This window comes from Ursus americanus, chromosome 6 (assembly GCF_024610735.1).
Source record: "Ursus americanus isolate L20-20 chromosome 6, mUrsAme1.1.p, whole genome shotgun sequence".
In the NCBI taxonomy this organism is placed as follows: domain Eukaryota; kingdom Metazoa; phylum Chordata; class Mammalia; order Carnivora; family Ursidae; genus Ursus; species Ursus americanus.
This window is the reverse complement of record NC_142132.1, coordinates 14835992-14860834: the sequence shown is the minus strand read 5'-3', so window position 1 is coordinate 14860834 and position 24843 is coordinate 14835992. Positions and strand designations below refer to the sequence as shown.

Below are 24843 nucleotides of genomic sequence, written 5' to 3'. Positions count from 1 at the left end.
TTTAATTGTACATTTGGAATACTCATCAGGCAAGTGTGGCTCTTTATAGGCTCCAGAAGGTGCATGGGGGCAGGAAGTGGGGCTGGTGGGGACGAAGACACACTTGGCTACTATGTGCAGTGCCATTGCTAGTCTAACATGGGAACAGTAGAGGCAAAAACAGGCAAAAATCCCTGCATCATGAAACTTACATTCCATCAGAAGACACATTAAAAAATGAGTGTGAATGTGTATGTGTGTATGCAGTATCAGTTAGAGAGTGAAAAGTCGTGTGACAATAAATTAATAAAACAAAAGAGTGGGGTTTGGAGTATTCATTGTAAGATAGGAAGAGGGGTTGCAACTTAAAATGGGGAAGTTTGGAAAGATGGCACTCAAGCAAAGACCTAGCCTCAAGGGAGCCAGCCTTGTGGGTAGTCTGGGGCGACATTGTTACAGGCAGAGGGCAGAGCAAATGCAAATTCTCTTCAGTCAATGCTACACAATTTTCCATTTATAAAGTCAATTTTCCCATGTCATAGTCCACTTCTCCCCCTTATTCTCTGTCTTCCTCCACATCACTAACCTTGTTTCTGGAATCCGTTCTATCTCCTTTCCCAATTTAGTTATCCCAGTTGAGATTCCTGCCATCTCTCACCAGTCACAAGGGGTGTCGTTATAACAACTGGCTTGAAATCTCGCTGCCTCCCCCTTCTTGCTGCCCATCTCCCTTACAGAGCTGATGGTGTCCTCTCACTCAGAAACCCAGCCATGTGGCTTTCACTCATCATACCAAAATATGGATGAGGACCACATGTTATCTCTGAAATGCCGTATGAGGATCTGGTTATTTCCTGTAATGGAACATCAGCTGCACATTGACACCTCCCTGCTTTTACTCATTCTGGAATATATTCTTCCGGTCTCACACTGTTGAAAATTACTCATAATTAAAACCCCAGTTCCAGTGCCACCCTCTTCCTGAAATGTTTCCTGCCTTCTCCAGTGGGAATGAACTTCAGGCATACTTCGTTTTACTGTGCCTCACTGTGCTTTGCAGATACTGAGTTTCTTACAAAGTGAAGTTTTGTGGCATCAAGTCTACAGGCACCATTTTTCCAACAGCATTTGCTCATCTGTGTCTCTTTGTCACATTGTGATAATTCTCACGATATTTCAAACTTTTCATTATATTATGGTCATCTATGATCAGTGATCTTTGATGTTACCATTGTAATTGTTTTGGGGTGCCTCGAACTGCACCCATATAAAATGGTGAACTTGATAAATGGATGTGTTCTGACTGCTCCATCGACTGGCTGTTCCCCATCTCTCTCCCTGTCCTTGGACTTCCCTGTTCCCTGAGACACAACAATATTGAAAGCAGGCCAATTAATAACCCTACAGTGGCCTCTAAGTGTTCAAGTGAAAGAAAGAGTTAGTGTCTCTCACTTTAAATCAAAAGCGAAAAATGATTAAGCCTGGTAAAGAAAGCCTGTCAAAAGCGGAGATAGGCCAAAAGCAAAACCTCTTGTGTGAAACCGTTAGCTAAGTTGTGACTGCAAAGGAAAAGTTCTTGAAGGAAATTAAAAGTACCGCTCCAGTGAACACACAAATGATGAGGAAAAACAACCTTATTGCTGATATGATGACAGTTTTAGTGGTCTGGAGAGAAGATCAAACCAGCCCCAACATTCTATAAGCCGAAGTCGAGTTCAAAGAAAGTCCCTAACTCTCTCCAATTTTATGAAGGCTCAGAGAGGTGAGGAAGCTGTAAAAGAAAAGTTGGAAGCTCGCAGAGGTTGGTTTACATGGCTTACGGAAAGAAGCTATCTCCGTAACGTAACAATGCAAGGTGAAGCACCAAGGGCTGATGTAGAAGCTGCAGCAAGTTCTCCAGAAGATCCAGCTAAGATAATGAATGAAGGTGGCTACACTAAACAACAGATTTCCTATGTAGATGAAACCATCTTATATTGGAAGAAGATGCCACCTGGAACTCTTATAGCTCTAGAGGAGAAGTCAGTGCCTGACCTCAAGCTTCAAGTGATAGGCTGAATTTCTTATTAGGGGCTAACATAGTTGGTGACTTTAAGAATAATGCTCATTTACCATTTTGAAAATCCTAGAGTCCTTAAGAATTGGGCTAAATATACTCTGTGCTCTATAAATGGAACAAAGCACAGATCTGTTTATAACATGGTTTACTGCGTATTTTAAGCCTACTGTTGAAACCTACTGCTGAGGAAAAAAGATTCCTTCAAAATACTGTTGTTCATTGGGGCACCTGGGTGGCTCATTCGGTTAAGCATCTGCCTTTGGCGCAGTTTATGGTCCCAGGGTCCTGGGATGGAGCCCCACTTGGGGCTCCCTGCTCAGCAGGGAGTCTGCTTTTGCCCCCCCCCCATTCTTTCTCTTATGCACTCTTTCTCTCTCTCAAATAAATAAATAAAATCTTTGAGATAGATAGATAGATAGATAGATAGATAGATAGATAGATAGAGTGATTCTTCTGATAGAGCTGGACAAAGTCAATTGAAAATCTTCCAGAAAGGATTCAACATTCTAGATGCCATTAAAAAGATGTGTAATTCATGGGAAGAGGTCAAAATATCAACATTAATAAGTGTTTAGAAAAAGTTGATTCAGACTCTCATGGATGACTTTAAGGGCTTGAAAACTTCAGTGGGGGAAGTAGCTGCAGATGTAGTAGAAATAGGACGAGAACTAGAATGAGAAGTGGAACCTGAAAATGGGACCGAACTGCAGCGATCTCATGATAAGACTTTAATGGATGAGATGTTTCTTCTTAGGCATGAGCAAAGAAAGTGTTTTCTTGAGATGGAATCTACCCCTGCAGAAGATGCTGTGAAGATTGTGGACGTGACAACAAAAGATTTAGAATATTACATAAACTTAGTTGATAAAGTAGCTGCAGGGTTTGAGAGGATTGCCTCCAATTTTGAAACAAGTTCTACTGTGGGTAAAATGCTATCAACCAGAATCACAAAGTTCAGAGAAATCCTTCTTGAAAGGAAGAGCCAATCAATGTGGCAAACTTCAGTCCTATTTTAAGAAATTGCCCAGGGTGCCTGGGTGGCTCGGTCATTAAGCCTCTGCCTTTGGCTCAGGGCGTGATCCTAGCGTTCTGGGATCAAGCCCCACATCAGGCTCCTCCGCTGGGAGCTTGCTTCTTCCTCTCCCACTCCCCCTGCTTGTGTTCCCTCTCTTGCTGGCTGTCTCTCTCTCTGTTGAATAAATAAATAAAATAATGTTTTAAAAAAATGAAATTGCCCAGACATCCCAACCTTCAACCACCACCACCTTGATCAATCAGTAGCCATCAACATCAAGGTCAGACCTTCCACCAGCAAAGAGATTATGACTCACTGAAGGCTCAGATGATGGTTAGCATTTTTTAGTAATAATTAGTATTTAATTAATATATGTGCCTTGTTTTATAGACATAATGCCATTGCATACTTAGTAGGTTCCAATACAGTATAAACATAACTTTATATGTGCTGGAAAAAATTTGATTATTTATTATAATAAATTATAATACTCACTTTTAAAAAAATTATGTTATGTTAGTCACCTTACAGTACACCATTAGTTTTTGATGTAGTGTTCCATGATTCATTGTTTGCGTATAACACCCAGTGCTCCATGCAATATGTGCCCTCCTTAATACCCATCACTGGGCTAGCCCATCCCTCCACCTCCCTCCACTCTAAACCCTCAGTTTGTTTCCTGGAGTCCATAGTCTCTCATGGTTCGCCTCCCCCTCTGTTTTCCCCACCTTCATTTTTCCCTTCCTTCTCCTAATGCCCTTCAACAGACGAATGGGTAAAAAGATGTGGTCCATATATACAATGGAATATTACTCAGCCATCAGAAGGGATGATTACCCAACATTTGCATCAACATGGGTGGAGCTGGGGGAGATAACGCAAAGTGAAATAAGTCAAGCAGAGAAAGACACTTTTTTTTTTTTTTTTTTTTTTTTTGCTGTATTCACTTTAGTATGATGATCTGGAAATAAACCCACAATATCCCTGAGGTATGCCTGTACTTACCTGGCTTCAATTTTATTTAAATATCTCTCTACCCACTGGATATTAAGCTTTCTTTAAGTCAGAGAATCTGTCTTATCCATCTTTACATTCATACTGCCTATCTGTTTGCTTTGCACATAACATGATTAATATATATTTGTTGAATTTAGTATTATTACAATTAATAGCACTTGTAAAGCAGTAATCCTGCAATAATGCACCTAGCAATAATACAAATTAGAATAACTTGAATTCAAACATCGAATGATTGGCAAGTGACTATTTTTCTCTACCTAATCCCTTTACTCAAAGTTCCTCAGGAAGGAGAGTGGGAACAGGGAATCTAAGATGATGCTGGACAGGGAAAACTTAGGATAATCCTATCTCAGGAAGCAGGGTGGTGGGGAGTAGGTCCTCAGTATTCAGCCAGTCCAGTCTCTCTGCATCGGGCCAGTAAAATGTGTATCAACTAACCAGGAAACTTCTGGAATCACTGCTGTTATTCCGGAAGTCCCAATGCACCCATCAATTTTTTTAGCTAGAGCTATTACCACTAGGTGGCACCAAACTTCAGCCCAGAGTAGGAGGAGTTTGGCTCAAGCCGACACTGAACTCCCAGATGGCCTGTTGCACAAGTTCACCTCTGTCACTTAATCAGTTAATCCTGTAACAACACAACCTCATATTGTACACAGCTCAGTTTTTTCAGCACTGTCTTGGTCCATTTGAGCAGCTATAACAGAATACCACAGACTGAGTGGCTTATAAACAACAGAAATTTATTTCTTATAGTTCTGGTATCTGGGGAGTCCAATATCAAGGCACAGGCTGATTCCACCTGTGGCAAGGGCTAACTTCCTTGTTCATAGACAGCCATTTTCTCATATGGTAGAATGGGTAAGAGAGATCTCTGGAGTCTCTTTTATAAAGTCATTAATCCTCTTCATGAGGGCTCCACCCCTCACCTCCTAATACTTATTATCATCAATTGGGAGTTAGGATTTCAACATATGAATTTGGAGGGGGATACATACATTCAGACTATAGCAGACACCACTGATTGCATTAGGCAATGTTCTACTGAACCATTTTTTAAGATCAGATACTGGACCAGTCAGGTTACATGCTTTATCTCTAATCCTTATAGTAACCTATAAGGTAGTAGGTACTGATACAGTAAGAATCTGATTCTAAGAGAAGAAGAGTCCCTGTCCTAAGATTGTACAGCCAAGTGGCAGACCTAAGTAAGAATTAAAGCCTGTCTGACTCCCCTGCCATACTCTTCATAATTTCACTGGTAAAGGAAAGAAAGAGTCTGAGGGAGGTGGGAGGAAGAGTGGAGAGAGAGAGAGAAGGGAGAGAAAGACACTTTTGAAACAAAGAAGAAAAGTAGTGATAAATGTGGCCATCTCTGTTTCCTTAGCCCCAGAGGTCTGATTCTGCCCAGGAAAGAGAAGCTTCCAACTTTGTCCTTTATCTCTGTTCCTTCCCCACTCACCTCACACCAGAGACTCCCACCATGGCTCTCAAGGACTGAATGTGTTTCTCCAGTACTGAAGCCCTAACCCCCCCTCGTGTGATGGTATTAGTAGGTGTGACCTTTGGGGGGTAATTAGGTTCAGATGAGGTCATGAGGGTGAAGTCCTTGTGGTGGGATTATTGCCCTTAGAAGAAGAAACCAGAAATCAGAGAGCCCCAGGCTTCTCTCCCGCTCCATGTGAGGACACTGTAAGAAGGCAGCCTCCTAGAAGCCAGGAAGAGAGTTCTCACAAGAATCCAATCATGCTGGCAGCTGATCTCAGACTTCCCAACCTCCAGAGCTGTGATGACTAAATGTCTGTTCTTTAAATCATCGAATCTGTGATATTCTGTTATAGCAGCTGAGCTGACTAAGACAATGACTTTTTATTTTCTTTAATTATGAAAGTGAAAGCCTTTTACTGAACCACCTGCCTCAGAGGCAAATTCACATCCCCATTTTCCAGCTCTTGATCAAGATAGCAGACTTTTGTCCTTTCTGGTCTTTGTCTGCACCCAAACCTGAGGCTTTCCCATCTATCTCGTCTTACTCTAGTCCTTACCTCTGGTAAGGGTAAGCCCTTTCTCTCTTGTTTTAATGCCTTGAGTTTTCCATTAGTTAATGGCTCAGACTTCTGGGAGTGGTAGGCTAGTTCATTCTTGTCCGACTTCAAATGATTATCTGTTTTGACCTTGAGGAAATACATATCCTTTAGGGACTACAATCTTTATGGCAACTGAGAAAACCTTAAGATGAGATAGGGTGCTTTGCCATGGAGGAAACAAATGAGGGAGAACAAGAATAAAGGCCAGTAAGAGAAAGAGAGAAATAAAACTTGGGTGCAGAAGGTTCTGAAATTTCCATGAATTATTATGCTTCCAATTGTGTTTAATAAATCATTCTGCCTTTATTTGCAATAAGAGTGTTGGAATATTATTGTATTTGAAATGCAAATTATGTGGTTAACCATTGTTCACTTTTAAACTCTTAAATTATTTAATGTGTGGATGAAGGATCTTGTTCATGGACTGTATTGGTTAAGAACCAAGATGATCTCTACCCCCACAGCTCTGAGTTTACTTTAACTTGACCACTTTTCAGTTGCCTTCATTAATATGACTTTATTCTGAAGACATGACTTTACCATTCCAAGAAACTCTTGCCCAAAAAGATAAAATTGACAAATAACACTCTTGTTCCTCTTAGGAACTTTTAAAAAATCCTTTTAAAGGAATATTAAACTACTCAACTTTCAATAAATAGCATCGGATGACTGCTTAATCTCCAAGATTCACTTTGAACCCTTCTCCTGTGTGTCCACCAATCCTAAATTATTTTATAGTAATCCTCAGGCAACCCCAATCAAGCCCTGCCCTGATGAAGGACCTGCCTTAACCCAAAACCTCCACCCTCAATTCCACCCTAAGGAAACCTCTTAAATATCCCACCTTGCCCTCCCTTTTCTGGGAGGTGTCTAAAAGTGTGTTACGGAAGTAGTCTCTCTTGTGGTGATAAGCAGTGAACTCAACTTTGTCTTATGAACAGGCTTTAAAAAAGCCAATTTTGTTGATATTTTGAGGGAGTCACCATTCAACCTGGAAGTAATTGAAGCCATTCCTCTCAGGCTTATGAAATAAAGCTAAAGGTCTAATTCTGTCCAGGAAAGAGAAGCCTCTCATCTTTATCCTATAGAATCTATAAATTCATCATACTTTTCCTTGAAAAAAATACACTAATTGTCAAAAGTTTATAATAGTAGGCACAGAAAGAAAAAAAAAGAAAGAATTAATCATATTTGTTAGAGAAAACTTAGTGGAAAAAAATACAAAATCATTATAAAAACAATTCATATTAAGTTATATTTTGAGATTACTTTATTTTCTCTCTGACATTCAGACACCTGAAATTCATTTTAAAATATGTTGGTGAACAATTCTCATTCTCCAGAAATACAATTTTTAAAAAAGCAGTATTTTATAATAGTAGTATAAAATGAAAATAATTGACTATCTCTTGCCTTGTGGGACTTGGCTTTTAATCTAAATAGAGATAGAAATAATGACATTCATCTATATGAGACATTGGTAGACTTAAGAGAAATTAAGTCACGATCCTATAAGACTAGTTCATAAATCAGCAAATCAGAAAATTGGTAAAACTCTTCTAAAACGCTATCCAGGGACCTTTACAATTTGTTACCTGTTTATACATCTTTTTAGGAAGGGCTCATCTCCCATTAAATGTTTGGCAAAAAGAATGTATAAAATTAGAATTTACAAGAGCTTACAACTATTACGTCATTTTCGATTTAACAATTTTTTGAAGACTTGTGCAAAAATTACTCCTGATTTTAGTTTTCTTTGTAGTTCTCTAAAATGCTGCTGCTCTCAGGACATAAATGCCATACAGCCAGTGGTAGAAATGCTGTCATGTAACCATTAAGACTGCACTAAAAGGCAAAATGTTGCAGCTAAAAGTATTTTTAATGACTTGAAATTGCTTGGAGTGCTTTCTAGAAGTAAAAAGATGCTGATTTATTTACCTAGTATACTTACCTAAATTAATTTGGCAGGATTACTTGGGTCCTAATCCTCTTACAATGAAATTTATATGTTAATATTTTTAAATGGTGCATCCTTTTTCCCCCCGAAGGATACAATATATTGCAATGACATGAATCTACCAACAGTCATTAAAGAAAGAAGTAAATTAACCCATTGTTGAAATATGAGCAAGGACTACATTTTTACACAGACTACATTTATGATTTTCTGTGACCTTGCAGATAAAACATCACTATGTAAACTGTTAATAAGAATAAGTAGAATTACATACTATTTTTAGATTCCCCTCATATATAATTTCCACTTAGAAATATGGAAGGGGCTTTACTCTGGCATGATTTATTTATTTATGTTTTTGGTCACAGGGTTTTTTACATTTTAAACAAATGGCCTTTTCTTATATCTTTTTTATTAAGCACAATCTTTACTACAGATTGAATCCCAAGGAGATTTCTGTATAGACCATTTTTTTTGGTATATTCTTCCTCTTTCCTGGAAATGATAACCATGATCATTTACACATAAATTGACTCTTCCAACAGTAGAGTCAGAACAGGTGTACTTTGCCATGTACATATTCACTTATTCCAGTTTTACATCTTGTGTTTCTCTCTAGTTACGGACATCTCCTTGGTATTTTGGATTGTGGCCTTGCCAATAGGGACAAATATAATGAGATGTGTATGAACTATGAAATACATTTTTATATAATTAATAATGGATGTGCATTTTAAATGAACGTGTCAGGTTCGTAGAGCTGAAATTTAATTTGTTTTTACTATGTGCCAGGTACTGTGGTGAGCATGTGCTAGGGACTGAACAATTGTGCCCACCCCCATCCATTCATATGCTGGAGACCTAATCCCCGTTGTGATGATATTTGAAGGTGGGGCCTTTGGAAGTTAATTAGGTCATGAGGGTGGAATATCCTTAAAAGAAGAGAAGGGGAGAGACAATCTTGTGGGCTGTGTGAAAACACAGGGAGAAACTGGCCACCTGCAAACCAGGAAGAGGGCCCTCACTAGAAACCTGACTATGTTGGCACCCTAATCTTAGACTTCCAGTCTCCAGAGATTTTGTGAGAAATAAATGTCGATTGTTTAAGCCATTCAGTTTATGGTCTTCTGTTGTAGCAGCCTGAAATGACTAAAATGGCATGTCGGGATAATCATCTTTGTAATTCTTGTAGGAGTCATTGCTATCATTACTTTAGGAAGGAACAAAACAAAGGTTGGAACATTAAACGGCTTGTCCAAGGCTCACAGCAACTAAAAAAGGGGTCCAGGAGTTGAATTCAGGTTTGCCTACTACTCCCTACATAGCTCTTAACGACTTTTATGCACTGTCTTTCAAATTAACTTGTCTTGGTCCATTTGACTACCATCTCCCCAGGACATACAAAATACTTGAATTCATGCATGATACAAACATGTTTCAAAGGTGCAGGAACCCTAAAATGAAAGCCACAATTTTTTGAGTGCATTGTAATATTATGTAGTGGAGGTGGTTTCCTCCCTCCTACATATGCCACCAGTGGGAAACGTACTAAAATTATAGGAGAGTTGATTTGAGAATATTATTTAATATGCAAAGAATTTATTTTCTACAACTCTTTGGGAACATATCTCAATTCATGTTAAAGAAAGTTAATGTAACCATAGGTTAGTTTATAGGCTAGTGTATCAAAGTATAGGTTAAATCTAAAGGATAATTTGCAAACTGCATGTTTATATGTGGGTTGGGTGGATGAAGATGGAGTTCAGTGCAGTATGTGTCTTAGGAGAATGTGAAAATCTAGGACAAATTTTTTTTCCTGGAGGGGGTACACAGTCACACTCAAACATTCCCCATCTGCCTACTAATGGTAGAAAAGGATGTTCCTTTGTTATTCAGCCCAACAATCCATTGCGGCCTTATCTACAATCCTTTTAGTCTGTCCTGGTCCCATGACTATGGGAAACTCTACCAGTCCCCGAAGAGGGCATGTGAAGTGGCTTTTGGATGCTTCACTCTCCTGTGAAAGTAACTTGTAGAGGTTTCACAATAATGCATTTTTTTTTACTAGTGTCATGATTCTTCTCTTTACATCTTGAAGTTATCTACTTCCACAGGTCCTTTCTCTCTGCTCACCATTTACAACTCTGTAAGGTGATTTTCATAAATGTGTAAAACAATGGTTAGATAATCTGCTACTTCATACCAATCATGTTTTAGCTGTTCTAAATCAAACATTTACTACTCACTATTTTTCCCATCTGTTTCACTCCACTGCGGCATCACCTACTTACCTCTGCTTTGCTAGAGGTGTGTTGAGAGATTATCAGGGAGGTTAGTTGTACATATTCTGATGGAACCAAAAAGCAACTTTAATTTGACAGGATCCTGGTTTCTTCAGCAGCGGGAGGAGGATGCATGTACATGCAGGCAGCCTGTGGCTTGCAGACATAGCTGGCATTGTTGTCAGTTACGGATTTTTAAAGACCTAGATTCTAAAAATCAACCCAATAATAACCTTATATTGTGTAAGAAAACTCTACAGTAGAATGGATTTTCACATTCAGAAATTATGTGCATTTTCCCAGCATGATATCTACTTACCTAACACTTTATGCCACATAAAACGATAGATTATCCAGTGTAATCTAAAACCATCCGAAACATTTAAAAGTTTTATAGTACAGTATTTTAAAGTTTACTAACCATTATATAAAATTAATAAGATAGTTTATGCAGTTTCTTGCTTTATTGATTGTGGGTAATAACCCATAGATGGGACTATAGGAGAATGATGTGACTAACTGCCTTTAAAAGAAACTTATTTAAACTTGAATAATGTATTTCGGGTTTCTCGGATTCCTTTCACTTCTGAAGTCTTAGAGGGGAACGGTCAGATATTGAGTTGCTTTATTCTCTAAAAATTTCGTGGAGAATTTAAGGGAAGATGTGGATTTTAATGCATAAATTTTTTAGACAGACTATTGAAGTTGAAATTTCATTTCAAGAAGCAGTCAGCTTTGTTTAACTCTATATTTTTAGTACCCAAAATTACTGAACCAGATTTTGCTTTAATTAATAACTATAGGATGTAAGGCAGTTCCAGTGCTGCTTTTTCTATTAACTTGCAATTTCCTGTAGGAAATTAATAAAATGAAAGAGGGGGGTGGCCAGCAAGAATAAATACATGCTATAGTTGCAAATCACTAAAATTCATCAAAATACATTAGGCTGCACGGTTGTTGGTTTTTGTTTTTTTTTTTTTAATTCTATGGAGTTTCTTAATTCTTAAGGCGGATTTGACAAAGAAACAGGGCCATTCAAAAGTGGGCAACGTTGATATAAAGGGCATTATTAAATTGATTAAGATATGAAACTTTACTGAACAATGTAGCTTAATGTTTAAAGAAAATAGATTCTAGAAACAGACTGCCTGAGTTTGAATTCTGCCTCTGCCGTTCACTACAGGTGGTAATGTGGGCAATTGACCTAACTTTTTATATCTCTTTTTTGTTTAGAATGGGGACCATAATAACACCTGTCTCATAGGGTTGATGTGAGGCTTGAATGAGTTAATCTGTATAGTATCTGGTACACGGTATATGGTGCATTTGACTGCACTTAGCATTTTTTTCTTCGATATTCAATTTTTAAAAAAAAATTAGGTATCTCTTCCTACAACTATGAGAGCCAAATCTATAGAAGAGAACTTTAAGTTTTTAAGATATTCCCAAAGTTTGTTTCGCTATTCTGAATCATTTGCTGTTAATTTGCCTAGTTTTTAATTGATTTACCCAGGAATCCAAAGATGGTCCATAGTTGTGCATACATAACTTTTAAGTCAGTATTATGGGTACCGAATTCCAAGTGTCTGGTAATTTTTTCCAGTAAAACAATTCCTCTAGCTGAGATTCCAGAAATTCTTGAAAAAAAAATTGGAAGAATATTGCCAATTGACTAGAGTACACAAGGAAACACAGCAGCTGGGTCCTTTAATTACTAGTGTTTGGGTCTGCAAGTCAGTCACATTGGTAAGGGCAGCAGGCTTTTCTGAGTGTGGCTGCCTTTTCATTGTTATGCTTGTGCTCATTCTACAATCAATATGTATTACAATTTAAATAAAAAATAATAAAATGTGGAATTAAGACCGTATTGTTTATCTAGTTAATAGCATTAACAAATCTTAGTTTTGGCTTCATTTGAACTGCATGTAAATGCCTAGTCAGTGACATACCTGAAATAGCTTCTTGTTCTTTTTTATTATGTGCTTATGTGCTCATCTGAGCATGTCTTGTTACTAGGATTGCCTTATAAAAGTTGCTTTTAATTTCCCAAGTTAATTAAAGGTTTCTCTTACATTTACAGGCTCCCTAGTTTTGAGAGTTTTTTTTCTGGGAAGGGGGACATTGGAAGAGTGGTACCTTTAATCATTCCATCTTATATGATATATCTTTGCTCTGTAAATTATTAAACTATTACTTTTTATGAGGTAATAATGAGTAATTGAAATAAATGTTAATAAAATGACTGAAATATATATGCTAACACATTCATCTGTTGTTGTTTTTTTTCTTCCTAACACTGGCTTAAGTGGATTACACTTGAGAAGGACATTATTTGAAAAATGTTGCTAATTTGTTGTTTTCATGTTGGTAATGACATTCAAAAAAATTTCAAAATGATGTCTTTTACAGTGTAGCACATTTAAACCAGTGCTAGGAATAAATTTTTCCTTTTTATTGTAAGTAAATAGAATTCCTTAGTAAGGACATTCCATAATCTTTGTCAGCTTATGGACTCTGGTTTTGTTTCCAGGTTGAAGCTATTATGTATAAAGCTGCTGTGACCATTTGTATACAGATGACATTTTTTCATTTCTCTGGGTTAAATACCTAAGAGTGATACTGTACTGGTAGATTATATAATAAATATATATTTAATTTCCTGAGAAACTGCCAAGTGCCTTTTGAAGAATAGATGTTTTTAATTTTGATGATGTGCGATTTACTTTTTTTCTTTTGATGGATCATACTTTTGAAATCACATTAAGAAATCTTTGTCTAACTCAAGGTCACAAAGATTTTCTCATGTTTCCTTCTAGAAATTGTATGATTTAGCTCTTATATATGGATCGGTTTGCACTCTAAGGTTTTGTTCTGTTGGGTTTTGTTTTGTTTCTGCTTCAAACAATGTAAGGTAAGGGTGTAGGATTTTTTGTTGTTTTTCATATGGATACGTAATCATTCCAGCACTTTCCTTGCCCCCACTTTATTACCTTGGCTGCTTCGTTGCAAATCGATTGACTATATATGTGTGGTTCAATGTATTGATTCTGTTTATATGTGTTTATCTTTATGCCAGTCCTACAAGGTCTTGATTATCGTAGCTTTATAGTAAGTCTTAGAATAAAGTAGAGTGAATCCTACAATCTGTACTTCTTTTTCAAATTTGTTTTGGCTCGTTCTTTTGCATTCCTATATAAATTTTAGAATCAACTTTTCAATTTCTCAAAAAAAATCAAAACAAAACACCAAAAACCAGCTGGGATTATGTTTGGAACTGAGTTGTATCTATGGATTAATATGAAGAGAATTGACATCTTAACAGTCCTGTGTCTTCTAATCTGTAAACAGGATAATATCTCTTAATTTGTTTAAGTTTTCTTTAACTTCTCAGTGATGTTTCATCATGAAATATTTTAAGTTTGTACTTATTTCATTTTTTGATGCTACTGTAAATAATACTTTTTCATTTTCTTTCCCAATTGTTCGTGGCCACTGAATGCTGAAATACAATTAATTTTTGCATACTGACCTTTTACCTTGTGATTTTACTAAACTCAAGTTATCAATTTCAATAGATTTGTCGATTCCATAGGATTTTCTATGTAGAAAGTCATATCATTTGCAAATAAATAATTGGATTTCTTCCTTTCTCATCTGAATGTCTTTTATTTCTTTTACTTGCCATATTGCTTTGGCTAGAACTTCTAATGCACCATTGAATTGAAATGTTGGTAGCTAATATCTTTGCTTTTTCTCAGGTATTAGGGGAAAAAAATTCAGTCTTTTACTGACCATTAAATGTGATGTTAAATTTAGGATTTTCTAAAATGTTCTTTATTAGGTTTAGGAAATCTTTTTTTGCTGAGAATTTTTGTCTGGATTAGATGCTGACTTTTGACAATGATTTTCTGAATTTTTAAGATAATCTTACAGTTTTGCTTTTTTAGATTGTTCATATGGTAAATTAAGTTGATTGGTTTTCCAATGTCAAACTGACATTGCCTTCATGGGGTTGATTTCACTTAGTCGTAACTTACTATCTTTTTTATATATGGTTGAATTCAGTTTGCCATTTTTAAACTTTTTTTTTTTTGTCTCTGTATTCATTAGGTATATTGATCTTTAATTTCAATTATTTTTCAAGTCTTTGTACGACTTTGATATCAGAGTAATGCTGGCTTTTTAAAAAATGGGTGAGGACATGTTCTGTCCTCACCTATTTTATGGAGGACTTTGTATGGAATTGGTATTATATCATCCTGAAATGTTTGTTAAAAATTACCAAGTAAAGCCATCTGGTCCCTGGGGCTGTTTTGTGGGATAGTTTTAACTAATTCTTTAATAGATTGGATTTCTTTAATAGATTATAGGGGTCTTCAGGTTATAAAATTCTTCTTGAGTGAGTTTTGATAGTTCGTATTTTTCTAGGAATTTGTCATTTCATCTAAGTTGTCAAATTAATTGGCATTACTTTTTTATCTTCTTAATGTTCTCTTATTATTTTCTTGATGTCTGTAGAATCTATGGTGATGTCTTCTCCATTCCTGATATATATCTTCTCTTTTCCTTGATCAGTCTGACTACAGATTTTTCAAATTTATTGGTATTTTCCAAGAAACAGCTTTTGGTTTTCTGGATTTTCCTTTCATTTTCTGTCTTGTATGTTATGGATATTTGTATCTTTATTATTTCTTCCTGTCTGTTTGGGTTCACTATTTCCTAATGTCCTAAGAGGAAGACTGGCTCATTGATTTGAGACCTTTCTTCTTAGTATAAACATCTGAAGTTATACATTTCCCCCTAAACCCTCCTTTAGCTACATTGCACAAATTTTGTTAGGTTGTATTGTCATTTTTATTCAATTCAAAACATTTTCTAATATTCCATGTGAATTCCTCCTTAAATTTTGAGTTATTTAGAAATAAGCTGTTTAATATTCAGGTATTTGGGTATTTTTCAGATATCTTTCTGTGATTTATTTCTAGTTTAATATTGTTGTGATTAGGGAATATTTTTGTATGATTTCCATCCTCTTAAATTTGTTGATGTATCTTTTATGTCTCAGAATATGACCTATCTTGGTGAGTGATCCATATACACTTGAATAGAATGTATATTTTGTTCTCATGTGGAGTTCTAGGCCAGGTTCAATTAGGTTAACTTTACTGATAATACTAATCAACTCTTCTACATTCTTAATTCTGTAATCTTACTGGTTTGTCCTTAGTTCCTGTTCTTACTGAGAAGTGTTAAAATGTCCAACTATTACTATGGTCTTGTCTATTTCTCTCTAAATTGTTAGTTTTTACTTGTGTATTTTGAAATTGTTATTAAGCCTGTATACATTTAGGGTCATTATGTTATCTTGATGAACCGATATTTTTTTTATCATTATATAATGTTCTTCCTTTTTCCTGGTAATATTTTTTGGTCTGAGATTTATTCTTTTGCTATTAATATAGCCAACCCAGCTTTCTTTTAATTAGTGGTACATGGAATATCTTTTTTCATCTTTTTACTTTTAATCCTTCTGTGTTTATATTTAAAATGAGTCTGTTGGAGACAGATACAATTAGGTATTGCTTTTTTTATCCAATATGATGATTCTACCTTTTAATTCATTTATTTAGACCACATATGTTTAATATAATTATCAGTATGGTTGGGTTAAAACCTATTATCTTATTATTTGTTTACAAGGTCTTTGTTTAGGTCTTGCTCTACCAGTACATTCTCATACATATTTCACATTTCTTTTCTCCTACTCTACATGTAGGCATTATAAGTTTATTCTAATTCCTTCAGTGGGCCATATTTTCATAGCCTCATGATATTTCCACAAGCTATTCTCTCTGCCTAGTGTATCCTTTTTCTTCCCATTTCTCAACTTTATTTAACTAATTCTTGCTCATCCTTCAGACTGCAGCAAATATTGTATCCCTCTAAGAAGCTTTTATTTTATTTCAAGCCTGGGGTAAGTGCATTTCCCTATCTTTGCTTCACCTACCCTACAGTTTGTTATATTAGCATTGGTTGTTTAATTTAAGTTCTGTATAGGAGTGTGCTAGAGTGAACGAGAATGTCTTCTTCAACCCATTAGGCAGATTGCCACGAGAGTCTGCCACTCTGTCACACTCTTGGAATCTCATTTTGGAGTACATCTATAGAGTTCTTTTGCCCATCCTGCCTGATATCATCTCAGTTAAAGTAATAAGAGAGTCCCCTAACATCTCTGCAGGGATGGCTTTTCCTTACATATAATCTGTTTAACTACAGTGTAGTTAGGCATTTTTGTATCATTGGTTTTTAGAGAGCCAAAGGAAGTTTCTCTTTTAGGTAATTTCTATTTTTATCAAAATAAAAAAGCACGTGTCTATGTCTAGAAACCAGAAGCTGAGTTGCTGTAAATTCATTGCTGTTGTTTTTCACTAATAGTGGTCTGAATTGTTTCACTGGCAGAGTACCAAAATCTGATTTTATGCTATTGCAATAGGATAGCTGCTGGTTGTACTTGGTACCCTTATGAAACAGCATTCTTTTTGTATTAGATTATAATGAAACATTTAAATAAACTTTTCTAAATTGATTTTTAAAATATCTACAACAAAATTTATCACCATTAATACATCAAGACAACAGCAATTGTAAAATGGTACTAAATAATAGATAGATGTCTAAAGAACAATATGTAGTTTTTTAAAAAATCCCTACAGGACAAATTATGGTAACAAGTATTGACGAGAAATGTGGTTTATCTATTTATAGGAAACATAATTATTGCAGACATTTTCAAGTATAATTTTTCTTACTCCCTTAATTAACTTTAATCAGACATTCTTAGACCATCTTGTACCTACAAAAAGTACTCTTTGACAACCAAGTGCAATCTGAAAAGGAGAATTTATAGAAGTTATTTATTTTTTCATGTGACCCATAATGGTGAATCTCATTTTCATTATGTTGGTGGTAGGAAGCTTAAGTTATGTTTTGTTTTATGTAAAGAGTAGAAAATTAGATTCTATTTTTAAAAAAACCTGAAAAAAATAGGTCAAAACCCAGTTTATTCTCTGAACAGCAGATAAATATAAGATCAAGTAACTGAATGATGTAATTCAGCCTTCTAAATATTCCTATACCTTAATTTAGGGAACAAACATGAAAGCATAGAGAATTAGTTAATAATTTTAAAAATTCTACTTGAGTCATCATAATATCAGCCAGAGTGGAGAAAATATTGTGATGTTGATTTGGTCAGCAATGGTAACTTACCTCCCCCAAAATATGTGTTTTGTTTTGTTTTTAATTTGAAAAGTTTTTATCTAAAGGGATTTTTCATAACTTGCTATTGGCAGAAGATCAGAATGTGGTAGTGGTTCCTTTTTTAATAAAATGTGTATATACACTCATTTTAACCATTTTAGTTATTTTAATCTACCCAAAGATCTTATTAAAATCAAAATACAAGTTTAATCTTTAAAAATAAGTCACTGTTTTGAAGGAAGCATTCCAGGTATGTCCATATATGTGATAGTGAGCTACTAGCCATGTTGAGATTCAAGTGTTAAAAAGAGCAATTGGCTAACCAGACTAGGCAATCGGATTATTTTCTTACTTCAGTGTGATTGTGTATAGTGTTTAAAATGTCCTTGAAGTTACTATGGAGCCTTAACCCTCAGAACTCAGAAAGGGTTTTAGCCAAGAGCTCAAGGCAGATAGAAGAGTAAGATGCAGCTTTGGTGTGGTTGCAGACAAAAGTATTCTAATTTTTACAATGTCTATCTAAATGTCCAGCTTAGTCAGAAAGCACACAGGAATTTGTCGTGAGACCCGGGTGAGATCTAGCTCTTACACCTACTTGGTATAAAATCTGTGTGTCTAAATTTCTTTATCTATTAAAAATTACTGTGCTTCCTAAATTCCATGATTGTGTAAAAAAACCATTTTCAAATGCAAAGCACAGTACATATATTAATTACAACTCACATGCATGATCAGATTAGAAAAAAGTAGGAGAAGCACATTTCCAAAATTACCTACCTACATAGTTTTGGTGTGAATAGACAGTAGCCATTAAACAAACCAACAAACACCAAAATATCAGTCCCATGGTAGTATGAAATCCATAACCCATTTCTGCACTTCTTTTAGGCTTATCTTAATCTCACTTCAAATTGAATATAATGAAGACTCACAAGCTAAGACTGGGGAATGAGAACCTCCTCCAAAATTGTTAGAACCCTGCTTGTAGAAAAGCATACTTTTATTACTTGAATGTAATAAAATTACTCTGTTCATGTATTTTCATTTTAACTGTCTAAAAATAAAGTTGTTATTGAATTACCTCACCACATATCCAGACACTTGTTGGTATGTGTGTATGGTATGTGTGTATATATAGAATAGAATACCCTGAATTCATGATTTTTTTAATTGTGTTTTCTTTAGTGCTTTTCTTAAATTACAGATTATGTGAAGCTTGATAAATATCCCAAAGACTTAGTAATGTAGTTGCAAAACAGCCTGCTATCTTCAGGTCAGTATCAGTGGATATCTTTAAGTGGAGAGTGACTTCAGAACAGAGATTTTTTTCTTTAACTTATCTTTTGTCTTTGTCCCCTTATCAGGCAGTATTTAACAAAGCAAAAACGTCTGTATACGTATATGGGCCAAGAATAAGTGAACATAATGGGAGAAGCCTCTAGACCCACATTTATTTCGGAAAGGCTAGAAAAGGAGAAAGTGGTAGCACTCTGAATAGATGTACATTTTATCTTCTCAGGGATTTCCTGCCTTATAATTCTTTTAAAAATCATATTTCAATCTCAAACTGCTGGCTAAGAGCAGAATAAATAGGAAGACAAGCTGATTCCATGGACCTCAGCACTGTCCCACACGCAGTGTGGGACTAATTATGTTCTCTGGGAACGCTCTCTAGAAACAGGTTCAGTGAATTACAGTCTTGGAGTTAACCAAGGCAATTTTAAGCAAAAAGAAACCCCTCTTCAATATGACAGTGGGAAACAAGAAACATGCTTGTTATTGCTATAATTCATTGAGCACAAACGTTAATCTCTTCACATCTAGCTCTACCTGCCAAATTGCTCGGATTCTTTGTGCCTGTGGTCACACAACCTGATGTGCCAATTGCAGTTTCTCACAATCTGCCACTTTGTTCTTCAGGGGAACCCTGGCTACATTGTACCACTAGGTTCTTTTGACTGTTGCCCGACATGAGTGATGCTAAACAACGGGAAATCAGTTCAAACAGTGGCTTCAGAATCAGGTGTATTATATCATTCATTCATTCATTCATTCATCCGCTCATTCAACACTTAGTGAGCATCTTCTGTGTGCCAGCCACCAGGGCATACATTGTAAGAATTTTTATTTAGAATCTGAAAAAGTCAAGTGCATAGAAGCAGGTAGTAGAGTTGTGGTTACCTGGGGTGGGGAGGTGGGGAAAATGGGGAGATTATGGTCAAAGGGTAAAAAGCTGTAGTTAATGCAGAATGAATAAGTTGAGAGATCTACTATATAGCATGATGACTATAGTGTGACTATAATATGACTATACTGCATTGAATATGAAATTTCCTAAGAGAGTCAATTTCAGGTGCTCTCATCACATAACCCCCCCCCCCAAAAGTGTCACTATGTGTGGAAATGATATCTTAGTTACCTTGATGGTAATAATCATTTCACTATATATGTATATACATCAAGTCATCATATTGTAACCTTAAATACACAAGTTTTATTTTAAAAAAATAAATATTTCACAGCCAGATATTTCTGTCTGTAAGGTACATTCTCTCTCATCTATATCATATACACTCATGTGAAGAGTAGAGGGAAGAAAATGAGCATATTTGGTCTATAGTATATCTTTCAACTCTTGTCTTGGCCATTAGAATAGAATCATGTCTAGAGTTACATGTGGGTTATAGCAGGTATTCCCCAAATCTTATTTTCCTATTACATCAAATAGAAACTCTTTTCCTTTACCTAACTTTTCCTTTTCTTACTCCATTGTTGGATAATTTGCAGGGAAATTGATCCTCTAAACACAAATCCCAGGACAGATTGGAAATGAAGAGCTTATAGTCCACTTGTAGGTGCTGTGTACCATCCTATTGTCCTTTGGGAACACCCTTGTCTTCATTTGCATGTTTACTTGTACTCTAAAGACATCTTCTTTAAAGCCAAGAATTAAGGTCCACCAAAATTATAAGATTTTTCTTTGACTCTTTGAACTGAGGAGTAAATATGATTGTCCTGGACTATTATTATTTTTTAAAGTTTCAGAAAAAATATATAAAATTATTTATGAGGCAATAAAAAAATCATGATTTAGTTTCCTAGTGTGGATTTCATGAGACTAAATTATCTGAGGGCACCTGAAAGATCATCATTTGTTTATCTAACCAATATTTATTGAGCACTAAGTATAAAATATAGTGCTAGGGCTCAGGCAAAAATGAATGAGACACAGCCCTTGACCTCAAAGTTATTTACAGTCTAATAAAGATAGACACATACACATAGGGTAGAAAGGTATGAAAGAAGAGTGAGCGCATGTGTACCCAATGATAAATATCGAAGAGCGATTGTGTTGAGGTAGACCTTATTAATCTTGGTTTTCCTTCTACCTTTTCTGTTTAACTAGAAAAATAAAACCACCTCTTATCTAAGAAGGAAAAGAGAAAAAGAAACTGTCAAGATGTTTCATGGGTTGAATTAGTACTTAGCATTAAATGTCTAAGCTAAATGACTCATAAAAGTGTTTTTTTGTTGTTTTATTTTGTGTCTGATTGGGAGATACTTATCCCTGTGACATAGGCTACTTCCCCAAATCCAAAATTTTAGTGTATAGTTTCTATTTTATGTTGCGTTATTTCCTATTTTAATGCTCAGTTATACAAACTTGAAGTTATCGTGGCTCCAACAGAAAGTTCTAGATGTCATTAGCTAATGTTTTACCATCAGGGAGAGACTATTTTACAACAAAATTCCAAAACAAAACTTTTCCTCCATTACGCAGTATCTATCCCCCACTCCCCCCTCCTTTTGCTGCTCCATTAGTCTGTGCAAATTGCCTTTCATTTTATTACTTTCCAGGGCTTTTAAGTGCTTGTTTAGAAACAAATTTTCTTAAGTCCAAGCTAAAGTCCAGGATTTATTTGATTCTTTTTTTTTTTTTTGATAATTAGCCAATCTTTTACTCATTAGTTTCAGTTTCTGCGAATAAGAACCAGAGGCATGGAGCTGCTGAAGCTTTATGGGAAAAATGTCCATTTGGTCCATGAAGCCACATTGCAAGCAAGTTTGTTATGTACCTAAACTAGTTTCAGGTTAAGCAGCAATTGGAGCTCATTTGCTTTATTGTGTTATTTAGGATGTAAATATGATCTGGCATTATACTGATGACTGAACACCCTGTGTTTTTTAATACTTTTATTATAATTATTTTGTTTTATATTTTCCTTTCATTCCAGCAGTCATCCAAGTAATATAATGGAATTCCATTTTAGTTAAACTGTTGTTAAAAAAAAAAAAAAGGCATTATGGCCTGGAAACTATGCATTTGCTATGCCCTCCCTAACGGGTTTTTACATTTCTAACATTTTAAAAGCCAGTATTATTTATTACGTTTCTTTCTTTCCAGCCACTTAAACTGTTCTTTCCTCATATTACCAAGAATTTCCTAGCTGGCAAGTGCAGTAGAGGCTTTCTAGTCCTTGACTTGCTTGACATGGCTGTAGCATGTTGTGTTAGTTAATAAATTAATAATTAAGCTCTATTAATAGATACTAATTCAACAGTAGATATTAATGACCACCCTTGTGTCAGAGGCTGTGCTGGTCATTGGAAAGAGCTTTTCATCCAGCAAAGAATTTGAAGACATCAGCAATTGCAGAAAACAAAACTCTCTTCTAATTTCATGACTTCATTCAATCCTAATTTTTATCTATCTTTTCAGACCTCTCCATCACATCGTTTGCTGGATGCACTTCCTTTATATCAAACATTGTTACTCAGGCTTCCTTCCCAGCCCCCTTTTTGCCCTACCTTTTTGGTGATCTTATCTCCTTATCAGACACTGACCACCTTCTTTTTGCCTGTGATGCCAGTTCCCTTGATCTGCATACCCAATAGCCAACAACTTGCTAGACATCTCCACCCGAGGGTCCTTGTGGCACCTCAAACTCACATTCAAAATTGACCTCATCAGCTTTAATATCTTTTCTTCAGACCCTTCTCCCCCTCTCCACTTACACTCGTTTTCTTAGTTAAGAGTATCACTGTCCACCTAGAATATTTTCACCGCTCTTTCCTGTGAGGACAGAAAACTTTTCTGACCAGGTCTGTATCTCCAGTTCTTAATAAATACAGGTATTCAAAACATGTGCTGAGTAAATTCAGAGGTTTTCTTATCTCCTCTCTCTCTCACCACTGATAAAATTTATTCAAGTGATTCTTTAGTTCCGAAAATTATATCACCAACATCTTTCTAGAATTCATCCCTTGTCATCATCTTCACAACATTTTACCTAGTGCAAGCCCCTTCTTGTATACCTCTAAAACACTAGTTTTTTCTATCTCTATCTTTGCTTCTGTCAATAGCACCCACACCCATGTCCTTTATGTGCCAAATCAAATTTTATTTTATAAAACACCAAGCCCAGATGCAATTGCTGGAGGTGTGCAGACGCTGTCATGTCCTTCCATGCCAAGTCACTGGCCCTTGCTCCTAAACACTGACTATCACCTCACCTCAAAAACAGCTCTCTTTCTCCTGTTCTTCCATTTGTAAGATAGAATTCTCTTTCCAGGAAATACGTTTCTCAAAATCCTAGCCTCTGGTTACAGTGGAGGGGTAGTACTAGTTCAGGGAGGAGGCGGTGAGGTTGTTTACCAGGAGATGAAACCAGAAGATGCTTTAAGAGTACTCGGTTACTATAGCCCTAATCCCATGTGCAAATGGCCTCCAGAACATGACCCCATAGAGGACGCCCTCTTGTTACCATTTATGTAAATCCCTTTTGAAGCATGGGCAAGATATAGCTCTTTCTCTGATCCTAACACTCTGAAAATCACTGTGGCTTTAGCAATGACAGAAATTCCATAAATTATCAAGTAAATGTCATCTTCACACCCATCAAATTCACTCTCCCACTGATTAGTACATTTTTGTTACCATCAAATAGATTGATTGACATTTCCAGCTGTGTGCATCTCCACCTTTCCACGGTGTTCATTGCAGGGAGCCCCATTACCTGAGTGCCCCAGAACGATCATGCTTCCTTCATCTGGATCCAGAAAGGAGATAGAGCCATCTTCTGGAAAAATCACTGAGTGTTTTTTGCTATACATGTCAAGGCCTTCGGTTTTCATGAGTTAACAATGGACTTCTGAAAGTGTGGTTTTTCTCTGATGGCAGATAAGCCATAACTTTATCACACCACTTACTGCAGTCTGTGAGAGGCTAAGGGCTCTGGTTTCCATGTTTTCTCTCTCCAGTGTCGTCTTCTTTGTCTCTAGAGCTCTCCTCCAGAGCCTCATCCAAGAGGCAGTGCAAGGTTGTGGTAAGGAGCGTGTACTCTGCAGTTAAACTGTTCTGACTCTATTCAGTATTAGTTCTGTCACCCCCTGTCTCATCTCTCTGTGCCCCAGTCTCTTCATTTTCTAAGGGAATGATAAAGCATCTACGTCATTGGTAGTCATAAAGATTAAATATGTTATACATGCCATGTGCTTAGAAAAGTATCTAGCATATTATTCTATGTTTGGCAATATTAACCTGTTATACCCATGCCTAAAATTGTCCTTAGCTTTCACCCCCACCCCCTGCCCAATCATGGCTTCATTCACCTAAAACATAAAAATTTTAAATCCTTGGCCTACAAATGTCACAGAAGTCTTTTTGCTATCTCTCCACACTCTGCCTTTCCAGCCCTATCTCCCACCTTTTTCCTATTTATGACCCCTGTGTTTTAATCATATCATGCTTCATACCAAGCTCTCTCAGGCCCCACACGTACTAATATAACTTAAGACCCAGCTCTCAGGCCAAATGCTACCTTGTCAGGGAAGGTCCCTGGCCCTAGCTAGTCCTAGTTAGTCCTGGAACGGCTGGTCAAGCTGTGCATGCTTGTACGACCTGTAGTTCATTGCGTCACGACTGTCTCTTTAGGCATCTTTCGTGCTGTGAAAAACTTTCCACCTGGTGAGCTCAGTGCTCAGTGTCTAGCACACAAATGCCATTCAGTGAGTTTGCTAAATAAGTGAGTGGTGTACACAGAAATTAGTATATGTGGACATGAGGTTTTAACTTTTATTGATTTAGCTTTTGGTTTGTTGTTAAATATCTTGAAGCCTTTTACAAAGTTGAACTAACATGAAATATACACATCTCCTAAAAACTAGCTTCTTGGATGGCTGTT

General features: G+C 36.2%; 1 protein-coding gene across 3 annotated transcripts in view; it reads left to right on the top strand.

Annotated features, from left to right (window-relative positions):
- ATRNL1 (attractin like 1) overlaps positions 1 to 24843 on the top strand; it is a 747087-nt gene that overhangs the window by 594915 nt on the left and 127329 nt on the right. The gene's annotated exons all lie outside the window — the stretch shown is intronic.